Source organism: Vanessa cardui, chromosome 28 (assembly GCF_905220365.1).
Source record: "Vanessa cardui chromosome 28, ilVanCard2.1, whole genome shotgun sequence".
Lineage (NCBI taxonomy): Eukaryota > Metazoa > Arthropoda > Insecta > Lepidoptera > Nymphalidae > Vanessa > Vanessa cardui.
Window position 1 is genome coordinate 3315646 of NC_061150.1, and position 22818 is coordinate 3338463.

Here is a 22818-nt window from a genome sequence, read left to right on the forward strand (position 1 = left end):
TACGCATTATTAAAATAGCTTTATCCTTTATCCAAAATAATTTACTTTGACAATTTATGTATATTTATTTATATATTATGTAAAGACATTTGTTAAAAAAAATTAAGATATCTTTCAGTATTACTAAATAAAAACCGTCGACTATATTTTAAGTATCTATATATTAAAAAAAGTAATATATTAAAATTTACATTAGGATCTATTGAAACGTAATTTTAGTTAACTTAACTGTAAAGGTACCATCAGATAGTATCCAAAAAAAGAATGATTAGAATTCTCCTAGCTTCTTTCATCTACTGTTGTTTGTAAGAAATATTAACGATCCATGACATCACCAGTCAGCTACCGACCTTGGGAATTAAGATATTACATAACTTTTCAATTATACAAAGTTATAGTACGACACAACTTAGATTTAACAACGGCAAATTCAATAAAACCGATTACTGCCATTTTATACAACCAATAGAAATAGCTCCCTATCGCGCCATTCGCCGCTATTCTTCGCTATAGATTCTCGCGTCAGTTCAACCCGAGAAAGCAAGTGCAGGTAAATCGACGTGTCAAATTAACGAATATATATGCTCATATGATATACCTATTACGTTTGCGTAAAGATCATATTCACATAAGAAATAAATATTGATAATTTGGGATAGCGTACTCAATTCCGATGAGATCAGTTTAAATAATTTTGCCGAAGCTACGTCTGAATTGTGTCGTACTGTACGTACCTCCGTCACCCTTTTATTATCTATATTTAAATTCGTGTATTATGTATCTTTATCTATTCTTTTGAAAGTGAAAGTTAAATTAATTATCGGTAAATACTTGTGGAATGTTATTTTAGCAACTACACAAACCCTTGCTTCAGAAAGTATTCAGTATCGGAGTTGGAATCTTAGTCAAAATAAAAATAAGTATACACCAAAAAAGCAAAGCGAAAAGCTGCAGATACGAGGTCTTAATCATCTTATAATAAAAAAAAAAAACAAAACTTGAAATCAATGATATTCTAACAAACAGATATGTTATATGCATACTAAACAACAGAAAAAAGTGTGCCGCGCCGAGGACCGTTTATTTTAGTTTATTTTTACATTTCTTTAAGAGTAAAAAGTATAGCTTGATAAAAACAATAAGTAAAAGGGATAACTAGATGTTTTAATTACGCAAAACGTATTACTACGTAATTATGATGTATTATAACGTATTACTACGTAAAGCGACTAAAGGCAAACGTCACAATTAGGACGTTTTCTAGTCTTCACTTTTTGCGCGTTAATAACATATCTGTTTACTAAAACATCATTGGCTGAAATGAATAAATTCTTCGTAACAGCTCGTTGTCAGAATATATGTGCTGGCCTAAGGCCCAGGCAGCACACAGCGTTGTTGGTCTTGCTGCTGTATTCGTACTGTTCTAATATTTGCAATTGTCCACATACAGTGAAGTCACTGTGTTGTCTTATTGTAATAAATGACAGCGATGAGCACATGGTTTTTTGATGGGGTTTAAGTAAAAAGGGGATTCTACTATGTTTAAAAATTGACTTTCAAAAATCATTCATTCTTTCATAAAATTAAATTAAATTTTAAACCATTTTTGTTCCCGCAAAAACCGTCAGCCGTCAGTCATTTTGGTGACGTCACATTGATAAAAACAACAGTTGTGTATGTACAAGTGGCACTCGTTCAACGTTGACAGCTATTATATATATTATGTATAATATTAGCTATGCAGCTTTTTTGAGAAAATAATGAATTACAGTAACTATCGTTGGAGTGTAACGTACAAATACTAGTATTAAAACCTCCAGAAAAATTGTTTATCGAAGTGCTAGATAATATTGAAATGACAGTTTTTGCCTGTCTGACGTCACACGATGGCGGCTATTGTTTTAGGTCACGTGACACAGAACGTGAATCAAAATATTTAAGTGTATTTCTAAACTAGCTGTGCCCGCGACCATTTACGCGTAAAAAAAAAATATTTTACGGTCCAGCCGTTCCAGAGATTGTCCGGAACAAACAAACAGACAGACAACAATTGTATAAAATGTTATTTTAGTATATGTACCGTGTAGACATATATAATGCATTGAGTAAAAAGGGCTATTTTAATATTACAAAAGTATAGTTTCTAAATGTATTAAAATTTTGTCAAATTTCATAAACAAAGTTTTAATACCGAAAGTCTGAAAACTATCCTAGTGTTGCCACAGCTCTCAGATATTAGCGCCGTCTGATATAATTATTAACTACTTAAACTACTCGTTCGCGTTTTAGGGTGTTTGCTGTCATGTGTCAGGCAAAAGAGTAGCGTATTTCATTTTTGGGAGTTCAAGTTGACCTCATAACAAATTTCAGCAAAATCGCTCCATCGGTTTGGTCGTGAAATATCGACAGACAGATAGAGTTACTTTCACATTTATAATATTTAAATGGATATGGATTTGCTTGAAGTGATGTGTCTGTAATTACTCTGGATTAGACAATCTTAAAACTGGAACACAACAATACTGAGCATTGTTGTTTAATGGTAGAATATCTGATGAGTCAATGTCTCCTACCCAAACGGATTTGGTCTAGAGTAAAGTAACAGCCTGTAAATTTCCCACAGCTAGGATAAGGCCTCCACTTCCATTGAGGAGAGGGTTTGGAACATATTCCACCACGCAGTTCCAATGCGGGTTGGCGGAATGCACATGTGGCAGAATTTCGATGATTTCGACACATGCAGGTTTCCTCATCTGTTTCCCTTACCGCCGAGCACGAGATGAATTATAAACACAAATTAAGCACATATATAAAGCGGTGCTTGCCTGGGTTAGAACCCGCAATCATCGGTTAAGATGCACGCGTTCTAGCTATTGGCCTCAGCGCTTGGTCTAAAAGTTAGTTAGAAATAAACAACCTTCTTCGGCCTGGCATTTATTAATCCCGGCTATATCCAGGGTCTGCCTTCCGACTAAGTCTACTCCACTTTGCACGGTCTTTATTATCATTCTGTGTGAGTCCATTGGCTCTCATGTCTTGCTTCACGACATCCAGCCATCGCTTCCTTGGGCGCCCGGGAGGCCTACAAATAAACAACCATCCCTAGGAAACCATCTTATCGCAGATCGACCAGGAAGACATGAGAGCAAAATAATAATTACGAATATTATTGTATCACTTTATTTGCATAAGTTATTTATTATGTTTTAAATTCACAGCGTGTACTAAATAGATGTGTCCGTTGCATTATTCATTTCTAAACACATTGTTGTTAACACCTATACATATATCAGGACTTTGATTTACTAATACTAAACAGTACGACAGTACTTAGATGTAGCGTCAGCAAAATTCGTACAACCGATCACATCCGAATTGAGTACGCTATCCCAACTTATCAATATTTATTTCTTATGTGAATATGATCCTTACACAGACGTAATCACTTGTTATATCATATGACCTAATATATTCGTCAATTTGACGCGTCGATTTACATGCACTTGCTGTCTCGGTTTGAACGGCGAGAATCTACAGCGACGAATAGCGTCGAATGGTGCGATAGAGGACTATTTCCATTGGTTGTGTGAATCGACAGTAATCGATTTTTATTGAATTTTCCGATGCTACTTATTAGTTGTGTCGTACTATATATAACTATTACAAAACTACAAAGGAAAAGCTTTTAAAGCAGACGTTTTATTTTAGACGAAGCATGGGACGATTTTGATCCTGATAAAACAATTTTTATTTTAAACGATGATTTATTTAAAATATTAAATTTAAACGGTTAGTAAGTGGGTCACACGCGTAAGTTCGTGTTTATTTAAAAAAAAATTAGGAAGTTCGAAAATGATGACATTTCATGACAGTTTCTGACAGTCTTTATTTTGATTTCATTTCATTGTAAACTGCAGGTCGTCATTTGGCGCCAAAATTATGAAACCTCTTTTTAATGATTTTTTTAATATCAAATACGTAGTAGTACATAGTCCAGTTAGTTGTTCCTCGTTTTGAACACTAGGCCATCTCGGATATACAGGGTTATTTGTAAAACATTAACAACCTCGCAGGGCTAGATTGAGAACATCATAAACAACAACTTTTGTTTTATGACTTTTCATAACTCATTAATTTTTACTTTCATACAAAATTAAAAATATTAAAATTGATTTCTCTAATGTTAAAAACTCTATACGGCAATGAAAAAAAAAACAGTTAAAATAGTCTGATTTTAGCTCCACCCACAAAATGGGCGGAGTTAACACGCTTGACTTGACGTAATTAACGCTTTGATGCGCCGTCGCAGTCTTACGCTTTGATGTGCCCGCGCAACGTGCTCTTATTGCTAATTTCAGTTTACAGTCCGTTGATTTCAGTTAATAAGTTCACTATGCCATATTCCAATATCGAATATACTGAAATGGTTCGCATTTTAGCGAAATGCGATGACAACGTTTCAGAAGCATGTCGTCAATATGCGATTAAATTTCCAAATGTGCCTACTCCAAGCCGCGTGACAATGCTAGCTGCCACACAGCGATTACGCGATTACGGCCAATTCCGTTCTCCTTTAAGAGATAGTGGTCGTCCGCCAAGGCGCACAGTTCGAGAGGAAGAAGACATCATGGAGTTCTTCGAAGCCAATCCAGCAGCGAGCACCAACGATGCAGCCCGGCGGTTTAATGTATCGCAATACTTCGCATGGAGTGTTGTACACAATGAAGGGAAATATCCCTTTCACCTTCTTCGCGTCCAAGAATTAAACGAACCCGATAAACCCGCGCGAGTTGCGTTTTGTAACTGGGTGCTAAACGAGAGGCCAACTATTTTATGGACTGACGAAGCAACATTTGGCAGAGTCGGTTTGTTCAATTCTCGCAATGAGCATTTGTGGTGCCATGAAAATCCACACAAAACTAGACCACATCATTTTCAACACCGATTTAGCGTCAATGTGTGGGCAGGAATTGTAAATTCAACTTTACTAGGCCCTGTCTTTTTGGAGCGACTCAATGGAGAAACATACCTACGTTTCCTCACTGAAACACTACCAGATTTAGAGGAAGATATACCCCTCGCTGATTTACGTGTTATGTATTATCAACATGACGGAGCGCCAGCGCATAATGCTCGCGAAGTCCGGAATTTTTTAAATAACAATTTTCCTGGTCGTTGGATTGGGCGCGGCGGACCTCGTGCCTGGCCCGCTAGGTCGCCGGATATCACGCCATTAGATTTTTATTTATGGGGACACGTCAAAACATTGGTGTATAGTGGACGTGAAATCACAAGCCGTGAAATGTTAGTGGAGAAAATCACTTGGGCTTTCGACCAGGTTAAGTCAAACTCACAAGTGCTATCGAGAGTGAATGAACAATTAATTTTTAGGTGTGGATTATGTGTAGGTTGTGAAGGTGACTACATAGAACAATATGTGCGGAATACACACAGACATCCCCGGGATTTAACCCTTAGAGGTACAATAGAATAAAATTTAATTTAAAATAAGCATCATTGTATAGGTTCACCAATACATTAACATAATTTCATTGTATGTTTCACATTCCTAAGCAAATATAAAAGCAAGCAAGTCAGTATCAATTAAGCGTTCAAACAGACAAGTCATTCTCATTACCTAAACGCGATACTCACAAACTAGCTGGTCTCCATAAAACTATCAATTCTAAATGGTGTGTGGTTCCAAACCCATACTATCATTTTATTATGTTTTTGTTTTATTTTTAATTTGTTAAAACAAAATCAATGAGCTAAAACTTAAGTTTGTCTTTTAACTTGAGAAGAATCTTTATACCCAGATCCTAATTCCATCGTGAAATCAGTTTAACAGAGTTAAGATCATATTTTTTAAGTTAATTGTATAATTCATATTTGCATTTTTTTTTGTAAATGAGGCAGTCAGAATAATAAAAATATTGCCCTTAGGTTTTTTTGTATAAAGTTTGTTCATAATTAATTGTAAAAAAAAACAATTGAATGTAAAATTTAACAAGAATGTAATAATATTAAGCATAAAAATTAAAGCTTATTAAATTAAGGTCTGTTTTTTGTTTAAAAAAAAATTATTTCAGTTCTTAATTTATTATACAAAAATATTATTATAACAAATTAGATGAAGAAAGGAATAAAAGATATTGAGTCATATTAATACAGTTACTAAATACCATAGGGACATACAATACCAAGATTAATAAAAAACAAGGCCTTTTGTGTATAATAAAATAATTTTATTATTCTTATGATTGATGTTCAATTGAGATTTTCCTCTGAAAATTTGCAGGAAGGTTTGATAGTTTCCTGGTCTAGCTCGCTTGAGGTACCCAATCCCAGCTGGTCTGATCAGCTCTTTGCCAGCATGGTTGATATACAACTTTTGATAAGTTGTCTACCTGTAGAGATTATGAGACTTATTAAAGAACAGAAGTTTACTGGATAGAAAATACAATCCATTCTGAAATATGTATTGTGGAATTCATAAAACAAACATTTCATCAGAGGCGTTGGATTGAATTCTTATTGCAATATTAGCAATACCAAAAAGTTACATATGCAAAATAAAAATAGTTTTATTTAAATGAGGACTTTACTTTCACATTTTAAATCTAAGCAAATACATCTGCTGCTATTCAATTCCAAACTAAAAGAAAATAAAAATAGTTAAATTACATGCTTAATAATTTAGTTAATTTTTTTGTCTTATCAATTCAAAAATAACATTATTAATTTATGCTTCCTCTAAGAATTTAATTTTACTTTGTATTAGTAATGTAAACTTATTTTACTAAAAGAAAGGAATACCAATAACAACCATAGGAAATAACAATAAAGAAAGCTGTTGAGCACAAAGATGAGCTTTCTCTTCAATATTTTTGTCAAGAGAATAGAAATTGTATGACATTTATAAAATTTTAAATAGATTGGTTTATTTAAAATTGTTTAAGGGAGATCAACAAGGTCTTGTACACATCTGTACAGAGGTGCAAAGTAACAGACAACATTTAATCTTGTATCACAAAATACGCAAAATTTTACATAGGTAACTTAGGTATAAAGAATGAATTAAATTTTCCACACTTTAATATTAAAAAATATCCCAACAAAAGATTACATTAAAAAATGTAAAACATAGCAGAGAAATAAACATACTTACTATTTAATTTCCTTTTAATTGTCTTATGGTGGAAAGAACTAAACTTTCAATTTGCAATGGTCAGTAGCAATGTCGCAAAATAGTAGTCCAACTAAAAGTAAGTTGCAAAAACTGTTAAATCTAAAACTAATGATTCATAAAACAAACTCGTAAAACAAGACCGAAAAGTTGCAAAAAAATTGTAAACAAATACATAAATGTCACATTGCAGGGTTTAATTTTAATTTATCTTGATTGGATATAGGCAATGATACTAGACCATACAGCCTTGTCTTTACAGTAAGATTCTGATAGATGGATAGAAAAGATACCTACTATTTTGAAACTGAAAAATAATTTGTTTTGATAAAACTTATTTGTTTTTATTCTATTGTTGAATGTAAATTAATAACACTGACTCCTTTCTTCCCAAAAAAAAAATTTTAAAATGCACTTCTAATTCTTGGTTCTGGTAGCCGGAATTTCAAGTTGATGGCCTGTTTTTAATGTTTAATAGATTCGTGTGTCATATTACTTTATAGAAATAGTTAAATGTTGAATACATTAGTCATACACGTAAATTACGTACCTAGGCATCTAAACATGCCGTGTGCCTAAACAAAACGATTTAACCTTTTATCATTTTAATACGGTCAGTTTTATGCTTTGATAAGTAGGAGTATGAAGGCGTTGTGGTTTACCTATGTACCTACATAATGAGTCACGATTAATATTATTACGGCTTTTGATGGATAGGCCGGCCAGATCAAATGTTGACAAGTTTTTAATTTATTGTGATTATCGGATTTTAGTTATTGTTCGATTAAATAACTCATTAGTTTACCTTGAATAAGATAAATTAAAGTAAAGTAATAGTAGTACAAGCAGTTTTACTAAAAAAAAGATTAGGTATTGATAATAATCATATTGTCTTTTGTTCATAAATAATTAAATAGGTACCTTATTTTAACTTAGATTGTTAAATTGAGAAATATTTATTTTCTTGTTCGTAATTAACTTTCATTTAGCTTTATAGCTTTTTTTAAACGACTTAAAATTGCGGTTTTTAATTTGTCGGGACTTTTTTATGTAGGTAGGTATGTTACGGAATCTCAAAGACGGTTTGACCGATTATGAAAATTCTTTTTTATTTCAAAGTATACTTAACAGTCGGTCTCATTATCAGGAGTCGAGGATCCTATTATCAGATAGGATCCGGGAGATTAGGTACATAGTTTAAGAAAAGGTATAAAATAATAATTAACTTTACTACGTTATACGAATACCAAATAACTAAATAATCTTTTGCAAATTAATTAGTCAAGTGTTTAAATTGGAACATGAGACTGAACATCACTTTTTGCTCGGCACTTCAGAGTAAAAATTTCCGGGAATCCTAATTCCGGACGTAAACATAAAATACAAACATTCACACTATGATAAACATTCGTCATCGTAGCCACGAGAGGAACAAAATCTGTTACATCCTGCAAACATTTGCACGTCGCTGTGTCAGTTAAACTGATAATACGAAGACGTATAGCGAAGCGTGTGGGCGGCGCGAAACCCATCTACGCGCTTTCCGAAAACCGCTGGCCAATAGCGAGCCAGTCACGTGATTACGTTGAGGGTTTTTACTATTATTATTAAATATGAATGACGCAACACGGAAGGATATTGAAATGTTAGAGAGTGCAACAAAAACTTGGAAATGTTTTTTTGGAAAAAATATTTAGTTTTGTTCAAGGTCATAAAACAAAAGTTGTTATTTATGATGTTCTTAATCTAGCCCTGCGAGGTTGTTAATGTTTTACAAATAACCCTGTATAAATAAACAACAGCTCAAAACACTAAACTCAAACAAAATATATGGAAAAAATGTGGTCTATCTATAATATTCTGCTAAGCTAAAGTCTTCCTTATTAGGAAGGTTTTAAGAGCTAATTCTGAGTTTCTCCGGAACTGGTAGGATGTGGATCCTCACATTCTATCTGTACTATTTCATTCTAATTAAATATTACTATAAATAAACAAGACTCGGATGTCAAACAGTAAACAAGATGATAGAGATGAACCATAGAGTAATAAAAATATAGAGGGGTCATGACGAACATAGCGCAGATTAAAATGATATTAGTTTAAATACGTCATATTGATAATCTATATTATTGATATAACAAGTTGTCTTGACTTCGTTTGAGTAAAATAATTATTTAAATAACTATAATAATACTAATCAATTTATTGTACTCAATTATTAAGAAGTAAAAAAAGGCCTGCCTCTTTCATGTTTTAATTTCAATTAAATGCCAGCGAAAATGTTGTCTAATATAGCTAAGATCCAGGTATTATAATAAGTTCAAAAATAACAGGCGTTTGTCGACAGCTCGATTAATCTGTATTAGTTTGTCTAAGGTTTTGTGAATAAAAAGGCGTTTGCTTATGGCAAATTTATTGCTATAAATTTCGAAGTTAAACAGTAGTAGTAAGTAGGGAATAGTATAGTATAAATTAAATTATATCTATCAAAAACTTACATTATAATACAGTAATAAAAATTGTAAAATATTGAAGAGTTTCCAGTGGAATGGAGCATTTTCCAGTGGAATATGTGAATCTTTGCTTTATTATAGTATTTTTTTAATTATTTCAAATAGGCTACGTAATTCGCGTACTGCGTACGTACATACGTAAAATAATCGATTTCTCTCTTGAATCATTTAAAAACAGCCATAAAAAATAGATTATTATATTTTCAAAATAATCGAACGCGCTATTTAATTTTTTTTTTTACACTTTCAACATTGAAAATAATAACTGACCTAGGGAATGATATTCGCCTGGCAACACCGATGTAGTACGATGTAGTAACCAATATGGCAACTGCAGCCAAAAGATATCCAAATTAAAGAGAGTCAAGAGGCATTGCAGCCGGTATGGTGAGGGTGACTAGTGCAGTTAATCCTGACTGTACTGACCGTCTTCCGTTTAGAGTACTGCCTAACCGGTTAATATAAAAAAGAAAATCGTAAAACGTACTAAGCACTTATGTATCTGTCAATTTATTTATAACTACATTGTATAAAACAAAGTCGCTTTCCGCTGTCTGCCTGAGATCTTTAAAACTACGCAACGGATCTTGATGCGTTTTTTTTATTTTATATATGTATGTAGTGGTTCAAGGCGATGGTTTATGTGTAAAATACATGCACAATACAGTAGAGAAACACTGATTGTTTTAGAGGTTTCTAATTTTATCTAAATAAATAAATGTTTGAAAGATAGATCAATGTCAATTTTTCTACTTTTATAAAAATATCAAGCCAAAGAGTATAACTCAATAGCTATCAACTATACAACATTTAATGATTATTTATAAATATTATATTTAAAATAATTTATAGGCTTACATATATATATATATATATATATATATATATATATATATATATATATATATATATATATATATATGTAATTGAAACTTACAAAGTCACCGTCATAACATGTTGTCAATATTTCCTGCCTCATAACAGTTATGTAAGTGAAAAACAAATATTTATTATGAATTAACTACCTCTAACATTCCTAACATTACCTACAATTAAAAAATTAATTAATTTATTTTGGAACATAACTTTGTAAGGACTTTATCACCGTTTGTGTGAGCTATTTGGGTAGGTAGTAGCACCTACTTGACAGACGTTCTACCACCAAATAGCTTTATTTAGTAATGATGTTTCGGTTTAAAAAGTTAGTGTGGCAGGTTAACTAAAAACACAAGAGGTATAACTCTTCAATGGCTAGTTGTCAGGTTAGTGGTGAAAGGGGGTTTAACGGTGTTTTAAGGGGTTAGGTTTAAGGTATTTCAAATCTGATGAGGGTAACTTACCCAGACGAACGTGCACCAAAATTATAGATAAAAAAATCGTAGTTACACGTGTATGTCAAATTATGATTATTGATATTTTATCTGTGGTACAGCAAAATATGTTGCCAGTCTTAATCTCTTATATTAATGTGACTTCAGTGATTATGGGACGATGGCTGCACATAAAGAATCGATCTTGGCATAGTTATAGGCACTTTAAAATTGGGTTAAATACTAACAGGGTGTAAGTTTCCCACTGCTGAACTAAGGCTTCCCATTAAGGTGAGAGTTTTTGGAACATATTCCACCACGCTTCTCCAATGTGCATTAGTTGATTCACATGTGGCAGAATTTCATTGAAATTCGAAACGATGTTTTCCTTCACCGCCGAGCTCGAGATGAATTATAAACACAAATTAAGCACACATATTTACATTAAGGCTTGAATCCGCAATCATCGGTTAAGATGCACGCGTTCTAACCACTGGGCTATATCAGCTCTCTGCGTTAAATAGGAATATTAGTAAATCCTTATACATACACATGTAATATATAGCATTGACACTATTATTATTTAAAAAAGCACTTTTCTATTGACGTTTTACAAAACTGTGTTAAACGTAAAACTAACGGTTCGGAATGTAGATTCTACCGAGAACCGGAAATAAATTATTAGGCGGTGTGACTGGTCGCTCGTGTCCACTTACCACAGACAACTAAAAATAATAGAAACTCCATAAAACTTAAATAAATCTAGTACTATATACTTACATATATTCTGTGTATATTTAGCTTATTTATGCAGCAATGGTTTTTTTTAATTGATTTCGGTAACATACAATTTACTAGTGAGCTGAGATGGCCCAATTGTTAGAATACGTGCATCTTAACCGATGATTGCGGGTTCAATCCTTAGTGTGCTGATATGTGCTTAATTTCTGTTTATAATTCATTTCGTGCTCGGCGGCGAAGGAAAACATAGTGAGGAAACCTGCATGTGTCTAATTTCATCGAATTATTCATCGAAATTTCTGTCACATGTGCATTCCACCAACACGCTTTGGAACAGCGTGGTGGAATATGTTCCAAACCCTCTCTTTAATGGGAGAGGAAGCCTTATCCCAGCAAGGGGAAATTTACAGACTGTTACTTTACTTTACTACTTTACAATTTACTTGTTTATTTACGAATCATCCTAAGTCGTATTCTGAGATGATAGTATGTAAATTTTAATATTTTAAATATACACTAGTATTATCAAGGGGTAATTTGTATGTAGAGGTTAATCTCTGACTGATAGAAGGCTTCATTATTCCTGAGTGTTATACGATATTTCAATTTTATAAATATAATTTGTTTTATTAATAAACTAGCTGTACCCGCGACCTTGAACGCGTTTGAATTTAACAAAAAAATAAATATTATTGATGCCTAAGTTACTTCTTATTATATCAGTTATCTGCCAGTGTCTGTCTTACCGCTGTCTATGCATATGTATGCTTAGATCTTTGAAATTACGCAACGGATTTTGATGCGGTTTTTTTAATAGCTATAGTGATTCGAGAGGAAGGTTTTTGTATATAATACATGGACGATGTAGTAAAGAAACACTGACAATTTAAGAGGTTACTAATGTGATGTCATAATAAACAAATTCTCTACCATATTTAGTATCAGTATTGCACCTGTGCGAAGTCCGGCGGGTCGCTAGTAGATTATATATTAACAATTATGTACGGAAACTTTATCGGAAACCTGTTTGAATTTTTGTACATTGTTTAGTTGTTTTTTAGGTTAGGTTATTTACTTGGTGGTAGGACTTGCAAGCCCTGGGTATGTACCACAAACTCATCAGATATTCTACCAACAAACAACAGTATGTAATATTGATGTGTTCTTATTTGAAGGGCGAGTGAGCCAGTGTAACTACAGGCACATGCATAACATCTGAGTTACAAAGGTTGGTGGTGCATTGATGTGAGGAATGGTCACTGTGCATGTAAAGTAAAGTAAAGTAACAGCCTGTAAATTACCCACTGCTGAGATAAGGCCTCCTCTTCTATTAAGGAGAGGGATTGGAACATATTCCACCACGCTGTTCCAATGCGGGTTGGTGGAATGCACATGTGGCAGAATTTCGATGAAATTAGACACATGCAGGTTTCCTCACGATGTTTTCCTTTACCGCCGAGCACGAGATGAATTATAAAGACAAATTAAGCACATGAATCAGCGGTTCTTGCCTGGGTTTGAACCCGCAAACATCGGTTAAGATGCACGCGTTCTAGCCACTGGGCCATCTCGACTCGTAAATGACGTCACAACATCTCTTAATACATGTATCTTAAAGCAAAGGTCAAAGAAAGGTTACTATACCTTCCGCTATATCAGAGGACGCGGTGTCATTCAAGTGACATTGGTGAGGCCGGCTCGCTATCGCTCGGGTCAGGGGTTCACGTGTCGACGCTATGAGAACGTTCCGGCCTAAAGGACAAGACTTGTTTTTTTTTTCTTGTTACCGAGATGACCACGATTGAAATTTTTTTTTTTTTAATATCGTAAATTCTGATGTAGGTTTTAATTGTGTGTTATAAATAGTTAATTAATGCTGACTAATGATTTCCTTGTCGGTTTTTGTCGGTTAAAAATCTTAACTGAGAATGGATTCTACGATTATCAATGATATTCTAATAAACAGATATGTTATACCCATACTAAACAACAGAAAAGTGAGCCGCGCCGGGGACCGTTTATTTTACATTTCGTTACAAGTAAAAAGGATAGCTTGATAAAAAACAATAAGTAAAAGGGATAACTAGATGTTTTAATTACGCAAAACGTATTACTACATAATTATGGTGTATTATAACGTATTACTGGCATCATTATGATGAAAACGACTAAAGGCAAACGTCCCAATTAGGACGTTTTCTAGTCTTCACTTTTTGCGCGTTAATGACATATCTGTTTACTAGAACATCATTGACGATTATGTTTAATTTTAAAAGTCTGATTGAATCTTGTATATTTCGTTACAAAGTGCCACTGGTGTAGATAATAGTTTGTACTAGGAGAGTTGAGATGGCCCAGTGGTTAGAACGCGTGCATCTTAACCGATGATTGCGGGTTCAAACCCAGGCAAGCACCGCTGATTCATGTGCTTAATTTGTCTTTATAATTCATCTCGTGCTCAGCGGTGAAGGAAAACATCGTGAAGAAACCTGCATGTGACAAATTTCATAGAAATTCTACCACATGTGTATTCCACCAACCCGCATTGGAACAGCGTGGTGGAATATGTTCCAAACCTTCTCCTCAAAGGGAGAGGAGGCCTTTAGCCCAGCAGTGGGAATTGACAGGCTGTTGATGAGTTACTAGCGACTCGCCCCGACTTCGCACGTTTGCAGTGCTCATACTAAATATACCGCAGAATGTTTTACAATGTTCACAGTTTTTCAGACGTTCTCAATTATTTTGTGCATGTAATATACATGTAAACCTTTCTATTGAAACAATCCATATATTAAAAAAACCGCATCAATATCTGTTGCGTATTTTTAAAGATCTAAGCATACATAGGGACAGTTAGCGGTAAGTGATTTTGTTTTATACTATTACTAGCGACCCGCCCCGGCTTCGCACGGGTGTAATGATATGACATCACAGTAGAAACTTCTAAAATTATCAATGTTTCTTTATTTCTTTTTTGATTTGATTTGATTTGATTTGATTTGATTTAGAATCTACTTTCCGAACCGGTGGTAGCTTCACTTAATTGTTAAATGACGATTCTAAAGTGCTTGTAAAAGCCCACTTGAATAAAGTATATTTTGATTTTGATTTTATTAAAAAAAAACTGCATCCAAATCCGTTGCTTAATTTTAAAGATTTAAGCGTACATAGGGATATAGGGACAGAGAAAGTGACTCTTTTGTACTATGTAGTGATTATTTTATTATTAATTATTATTTATAGGTACATCAGCATGCCATATAAAAACATACAACTATGTTAAGCTTAAAACAACTGCTTAGATCTTTTTTTTATGGTATATGTTGGTGGTCGAGCATATGGGCCACCTGATGGTAAGTGGTCACCATCACCCATAGACAATGACGCTGTAAGACATATTAACTATTCCTTACATCAATGTGCCACCAACCTTGGGAACTAAGATGTTATGCTTGTGCCTGTAGTTACACTGGCTCACTCACCCTTCAAACCGGAACACAACAATAATGAGTGATACTGATATAAGTGTTGATATACAAATCTATTGCTTAAGATTATTGCCTTTTTAATTAACTAAATTAAATAACTAAGACTATAACTTAAGAGTCTAAATAAAACATAACAAAAGAAATATACTCAGAATATATATGAATAAAATTTAAAGTATTAATAGGCTATTTGACTGGTATCTAAAATCCATTTAATATTATTTAGTAGAAATTCAGGAACCCAGTAAAAGTTGTGTTTTTTATTTCTAGTACATATTTGCCGAAAAATATCATATTAAAAATTCCATATTTAATTACCTCGCAAAAACGCTACTTGGACAATATGGCGCTGTCATGGGGTCGGTGACGTCACTTTCTTGTATTTTAATCTGTGTAGAAAAGCAAAGTTTACAAGATAGTGACTTCATCATAAGCCCGGCCAATCAGGAGCGTTTTGTGTTACGTGTCAAACGTTTGAAAATTTGCATTTTTATTTATGGATTTTTGAATAAATTAAGTATTATTTTCAAGTTTCGTTAGTAAATAACCATTTTTAAACTCATAATATACACTGATTACAATAATTCACAATTTGTTTTTCGCATTGTCAAATAGCCTATTGTTGAAAGATAACTCTTGATATTATTTAATAACGTTCTTCTTTTTATTATTCGAATTAAGAAAAGAGTATATCGTGATATAAATGAGTAATATGTAACAAGAAAAATATTACAATAAATATATCAACGAAAGTCTTATAGGAGAAATATTATTATCGAATTCTGATTGTAATTTTTACTAGAATTAATTAAATACGATCGAAGCGTGATTTTCACGTACAATGGCCAAAAGGAATTTGACCTACGCACGACCATTAATATTGTTATGCTGTAATTATAATATTGATCATTTGAACACACTCGCAAACAAGGCTGGGAAAAATTGTCGCTTTGCTTTTATTAAACCAATTAAAAAAAAAAAGTATTTATTTTTTTATTTTCGTGTCTATGCTGTAGTCTGTTTAGGAATTCCTTCGTCTCGTGACAATCAGGTTAGGATTGTTAAATAAAATATTTGAATATGGAAACCGAATCTGGTGATTCGGTTTCCATATTCAAAAAATATAATTTTTTTATGATTTAAAATATAATTTTCCATATTCTATATTCAAATGTAGAACTTCAGATCGGTGTGATAAGAGGGAGCGGATATTATGCAGGATTCAATTTCGAAGCTCCCTAAGACACTTGTAAATTACCTTGATCTTTTTATTAACTTATCAACCTGACCTCAAGATATAAAGCTTTAAAAGTTGACCCACAAACCTCTTTTTTATGCCGAAAAACGTTAAGCGTTTCCCCCCTTTTTTAAGTGGGACTTGAAGTGCCCAGGGTATCTAACACCTAGTACAACAGAATACTCCCTGGAAAACAACAATTCCCCGTCTCAGCCGTATATACACTACCTCATGAAACTAAAACACAACGTTACAAGCGTTACTGTTTTCCGGTAGAATATGTGTGGGTAGTACGTTTCCTATCCATGCTTGCACAAAGTCCTACAGAGTAAAGAAATTGCTAACAATGACATGTGACGTAACTATCGCTAAATGTATTTGGAATATTAATTACAGAATACCTCAGCGCCGCTATTACAATACTAAATAAAAATTACTTTACGAGGAAGTAATTGTAATGCAAAAACCAATTAAATACCTGTATATCAATTGCAAGTTATTCTAAGGCTGTCTGCACACTTAACTCGCCGACACGCCGACACAGACAATGGATATTATTGTGTGGGAATCATGTCGGCGAAATGGTTATTGGCCACTTGTCAGATATTCCGCTAAATAGCTACTTAATATTGCTGTGATCCAGTTTGAAGGGTGAGTGAGCCAGTGTATATACAGGCGCAAGAGACAACATCTTAGCTCCCAAAGTTGGTGGCACGTTTGCCTATATATAAATTATAAGCAAAATGCCATTCTATGATTAGCCGTTGACTTCCAAGCAGGATATATTGATTTAAATAATTGTATTTAACTAACATGACTTATTTTTTTAATGTTGAAAAAGAGTAACTACTGATTTTCTTGCCGGTTCTTCTCGGTAGAATCTACTTTCCGAACCGTAGCTTCACTTCAATGTAAAATGACGATTCATAAGTACTTGTAAAAGCCTACTTGAATAAAGTTTTTTTTTATTTTTTTTTAATCACGAAATATCAGAAATTATAACTCCTACAAGCTTGAAATTCGCCGGATTGGTTCTTTATAGGATGTAGGTGCCCGCTAAGAACTCTATGTATGAACCTTCCCTAATTCCACCCCTAAGGGGATAAAATGGTGGTTTTATATAATTTCACGCGGTTAAAACTGATTCGGCTAGAATATGATAACGGTTGAAAAAAGGCAGGTATATAGTAATATAAAAGATTATCTTCTCTACGTTCTAATTATAGCAATCATGTTTCAATGACAAACTAAATAAATAATAGGGTTGGGCGAGGGGCGATTATAATAGGGGAAATTCTTTTAACAAATTGACACTATGGCATGTAATCGACTTGTAATCAGAGTCGTCTCCAGCTAAACTCTTGGGCACACGTGAATTTGTGGTCTTTCATAGACATTTAACAAAATAAAGCAGAATAAATAAATCGCCTTCCATCTTGAAATTTGAAAAAAATTGCTTACAGTCAGGCCTTAACTTTATTTTTAAATAAACGGTTCGGTAGGTTTCGTAAATTCTCAGGAATCTGATTGGTTGTATAATCTCAAGGCCATAGTGTATCTAAGGGTTCCTGTGGCACCCACTGAAAAGACGGAGAGGGTACCTGGCTGGCTGGCTTTTTAGTAGGTATTTCGGTGTGCCGGGGCGCACTCGGCGTCTTGGGCACCGGCGGATCCCATATACCCATCACATGGGGGAAAAGCGTAATGCGTTATTCCAGCGAGCAAAACAACCACGGCATATCTATTTCAATCATGAGACTCAACTTTTAATATCGACTATCGTCACTAGCCTTATGATAAGGATAGTTAATTGTTTCTTACAAATATGCCAATTAAAATATACATATTTAATTGAAACTATTGGTTCTCAAGACCCTCTCAGGTTAGAGCCCGGTGATGTGTCCCATGTGCCCTTATGATACAGATGATGTGTGTAAACGTTGCTTAAGTGTGTTTTTAAACCTGTTACGATAAATGGTTAAAAAAAAACACAATTATTATGATAAAATCGATATCAAACGGTTATCTCACTTTCGTGTTATATGAGGGCCTACAATTCGCATTGGAACAGCGTGGTGGGAATATGTTTCGAACCTTTTTTTAAAGGGAGAGGAGGCCTTAACCCAGCAGTGGGAAATTTACAGGCTGCTTTCGTTGTTGTTGTACATGAGGTCACAGCCCACAGGTTTGATTCTCAAGTCGAAACAATTAATATTATCATAAAAATATTAGCTGTAATGTTTTTGAAGCGTTTGAATTTGTCTCTCGTGAATTTTCGTCTATTTTCGTTTTATCGGCTTTATCGTAATACGTGGTCTTATTGTTTAAACAAATTCATTAAAATATTCTAATTAAAACGTCGAATTAATACAATTACCAAAACGTAACGATTATCGCTTTTAAAAACATTTTGATATTATCAAAAGTTTAAGTAAAAACGTATTATTATTAAATTCAGCGTTGTCTGACAACAATGTCCCTTCTCAGGGAAGTGTCAAGGTGTTTTTACATGCGCAAGCGCTCACATACGCTCCACTCTGTATAATAGACGTAGAAATAAACAAATCTTAAGTTAACAAGTAAATATATATATTTATTTATGATGCAACACAATTCTATTTAAATGAGTACTTTACTTGCAAAATTTCGATAGCAACTTCGTCGATATTTAAAAAGCGTTTTTGTAACTAAATGCTAGTAAGTATAGATAAAGATGGTACCTCGATGTTAGCATTGGAATACTGTAGTACTATAAACAGTAATATATATAACAAGCTGTTCCCGCGACCTTGCACGCGTTTGAATTTAACAAAAAATAAATATTATTGTTGCCTAAGTTACTCCCTATTATATCAGTTATCTGCCAGTGAAAGTCCCGTCAAAATCGGTCCAGCCGTTCCAGAGATTAGCCGGAACAAACAGACAGATAGACCGACAAAATTGTAAAATTATTATTTTGGTATATTTACTATATAAATATATATGCAATGAGTAAAAAGGGCTATTTTCATATTACAAACAGACACTCCAATTTTATTATATGTATAGATAATAATAGATCTGTAAGGATGTTACTATGTTTTACTTGATGGTAAGTACTACCCACTTATTTAATCGCTAAAAGGCGGTATTGTTGTGTTCCGGTTTGAAGGGTGAGTGAGCCAGTGTAAATATAGACCTAAGGAACATAGCATCTTAGTTTTGAGGGTTGGTGGTGATATAAGGAATGTTAATATACCATCTCCTTTGTCTATGGTCGGTGATAACCATATTGTGTTTCATTTACTTGCTTTTCTACATATGTCATAAAGGAAATATAATATGTTATTTTAACGTTTCCAATTTCAAGGAAGACCAGCCAACTACTTGGGATATATAGCAAATTTGACAGGATAGGGTAGTCAAGTAGGTACCAACCATTTCCAACGTACAGATTCCGTGCTGCTGCTGTAAAATTTTCAAATGATCTGTGATTTGAAACCAGGCTCTCGGGATTTAGCCACCAGATACGAGGCAGTTCTTGTAATGACATTAAATAGGATAAAACAAAGTCGCTTACCGCTGTCTGTCCCTATGTATGTATCTTTGAAATTACACAACGGATATTGATGCGGTTTTTTATGGAAAGTTTGATTCAATGGGATGGTTTATATCTATAATACATGAACAATATAAAAGTAACTTAGCAGCCTATAAATTTCCCACTGCTGAGATAAGGCGTCCGCTTCAAATCAACCCGCATTGGAACAGCGTGGTGGAATATGTTCCAAACGATCTCCTTAATGAGAGAGGACGCCTTATCTCAGCAGTAGGAAATTTATAGGCTGCTAAGTTACTTTTATATTGTGTCGCTAATTAAGCACATATATATAGTGGTGCTTGCTTGGGTTTGAACCCGCAATCATCGGTTAAGATGCGCGCGTTCTAACCACTGGGCCATCTCAGCTCCCACAACAATATAGTACAATATAGTAAACGCTAATTACTTTACAGGTTTTTAAAGTGATGTCGTAAATAAACACATTTTTGCGCTTACATTGCAAACACTGACCGAACTCTACAAGATAGGTCAAAATGTTGTACGGTATTCTACACCTTACAAACATCTTCAATAAAGTCCATGATCGCATACTCTCTGAAGACATTCTGTAGTATATTTAGTATCAGCATTGTACCCGTGCGAAGCCGGGATCAGTCGTTAGTTTGTGATAAATTATGCAACTTACTTGTCTAGGAAAGTTGTATTAAATACAAATTTATAATATATCGGCCTCTAAACCTTATTAAATCATTTCCTGTTTAATTTAAGACGTTCTAAAAATAATGTTGTCGGTAATGAAAGTAATTATTTATAAATATAATGATACGACCTTCTTGTTTTTGAAAGTACAGTAAGCAGATAAATATACTTTACTGTCAGATATTTTATAGGCAAGACCGATTGCCAGATACTGTCAGAATCCTTTAGAAGATTTTAGTTTCTGCACTTTTGCCGCAAATGAATCATCGAATAGTGCAAAGTTGAATCAAAGTACTAGAAAGGCATGAATGAAATAAAGGCATCAATTTCAAATGGTCAAATCCAGTCAGAATCTTTTAGAATACCTTAGTTTCTGTAGCGTTACCGCAAACGATGTAGTGCAAAGTTGAATCAAAATCGAGTCGAGATGGCCCAGTGGTTAGAACGCGTGCATCTTATACCGATGATTGCGGGTTCAAACCCAGGCAAGCACCGCTGATTCATGTGCTTAATTTGTCTTTATAATTTATCTCGTGCTCAGCGATGAAGGAAAACATCGTGAGGAAACCTGCATGTGACAAATTTCATAGAAATTGTGACGCATGTGTACCTATTCCACCAACCCGCATTGGAACAGCGTAGTGGAATATGTTCCAAACCTTCTCCTCAAAGGGAGAGTAGGCCTTTAGCCCAGCAGTGGGAATTTACAGGCTGTTGTTGTTGTTGTTGTTGAATCAAAATTCGAATGGTCAAATCCTGTCAGAATCTTTTAGAAGATTTCTCAGTTTCTATATACCGTTACCGCAAATGATCAAATACTGCGAATTCGAATCAAAGTACTAGGAAAGCATGAATGAAAGGAGAGAGACAGCAAGAGATTAGTGAAATAGCAATCCTGCGAGACGCGTTATCATATCGACGGCTATAGTATCAAATTGGTCATCGCGGATTCGTATTGTGTACCACTTTAGATTATTAGATAACGTTTTGTAGACGAAACGCTCTTCGGAAGATGCTGTATTACTTGGAGATATAATTCCAGTTTTGTTTCGGGAATTTTGTATATTTATTTTGGCGTGTTTTGAAAATAATTTTGAGGATTTTGTTATTATGTACATTCGTATTAAAACAACAACAACAGTCTGTAAATTTCCCACTGCTGGGCTATAGCCTCCTTTCTCTTTCAGGAGCAGGTTTGGAACGTATTCCACCACACATCTCCAATGTGGTTGAGTTGATTCACATGTGCCAGAATTTCATTGAAATTCGAAACGATGTTTTCTTTCACCGCCGAGCTAGAGATGAATTATAAACACAAATTAGGCACATGAAAATTCAGTGGTGCTTGCCTGGCTTTGAACCCGCATTCATCGGTTAAGATGCACGCGTTCAAACCACTGGGCTATCTAGACTTAAAAAAATTGTATTGTGCGAAAATACTTGTATGCTTATTGTCGAATTTCTCACGCGGTTACATAATAAGTACACTCGCCTTCTTTTGTTATTATTTCATACAAATAGACAGACTGGTTACCACCTGATGGTTAGTCACCAGTCACCACCACCCATAGTAATATGCATAATATGTAGGTAATTGATCTGTACATATAATAAAATTGGAGTGTCTGTTTGTAATATTAAAACAGCCCTTTTTTACTCAATGCTTTTGTATGTACATGGTATATATACCAAAATAAGATTTTCTTTTAATTTAAAACGATTAATAAAAATTAAATTTAAACGCGCAGATAGTCGCTGACATAGCTAGTTATTTTTTATTTTTTATATCTTGCCTAGAAGTCAACAAAATATTCAATGATATGCGCTTATTTTTTTTTATTATTATTATTATTATTATTAAAATTATACCTGTCAGGAGTTTTGTACGCTAGGACAAACGATCATAATGCCAGTCAAGTTTTCCTGTTGTTTAATTCGTGCCTATAATTTTCTGTAAGAGGTTAATAAACTATTTTGTTCGATCAAACGAATCCTATTAATAACACCAATCGATGCCGTGACCTTTACGACCTACAATGTCATAAGCCGTGCTTTCTTCTTCGTCCACAAGATTTGCTATAAAAAAAATGATTTGAATGA

The 22818-nt window shown here is 33.9% G+C and overlaps 1 protein-coding gene and 1 long non-coding RNA gene across 2 annotated transcripts in view; one reads left to right on the forward strand and one right to left on the reverse strand.

Annotated features, from left to right (window-relative positions):
* The window catches only part of LOC124541544 (ATP-citrate synthase), a 71399-nt gene that overhangs the window by 1921 nt on the left and 46660 nt on the right, over positions 1 to 22818 (forward strand). The gene's annotated exons all lie outside the window — the stretch shown is intronic.
* On the reverse strand, positions 6087 to 8101 carry LOC124541546. The gene is made up of 2 exons (XR_006967257.1): positions 7172 to 8101; positions 6087 to 6410 (listed from the first exon to the last, which is right to left on the reverse strand). It is a non-coding gene; the product is annotated as an uncharacterized LOC124541546 (long non-coding RNA).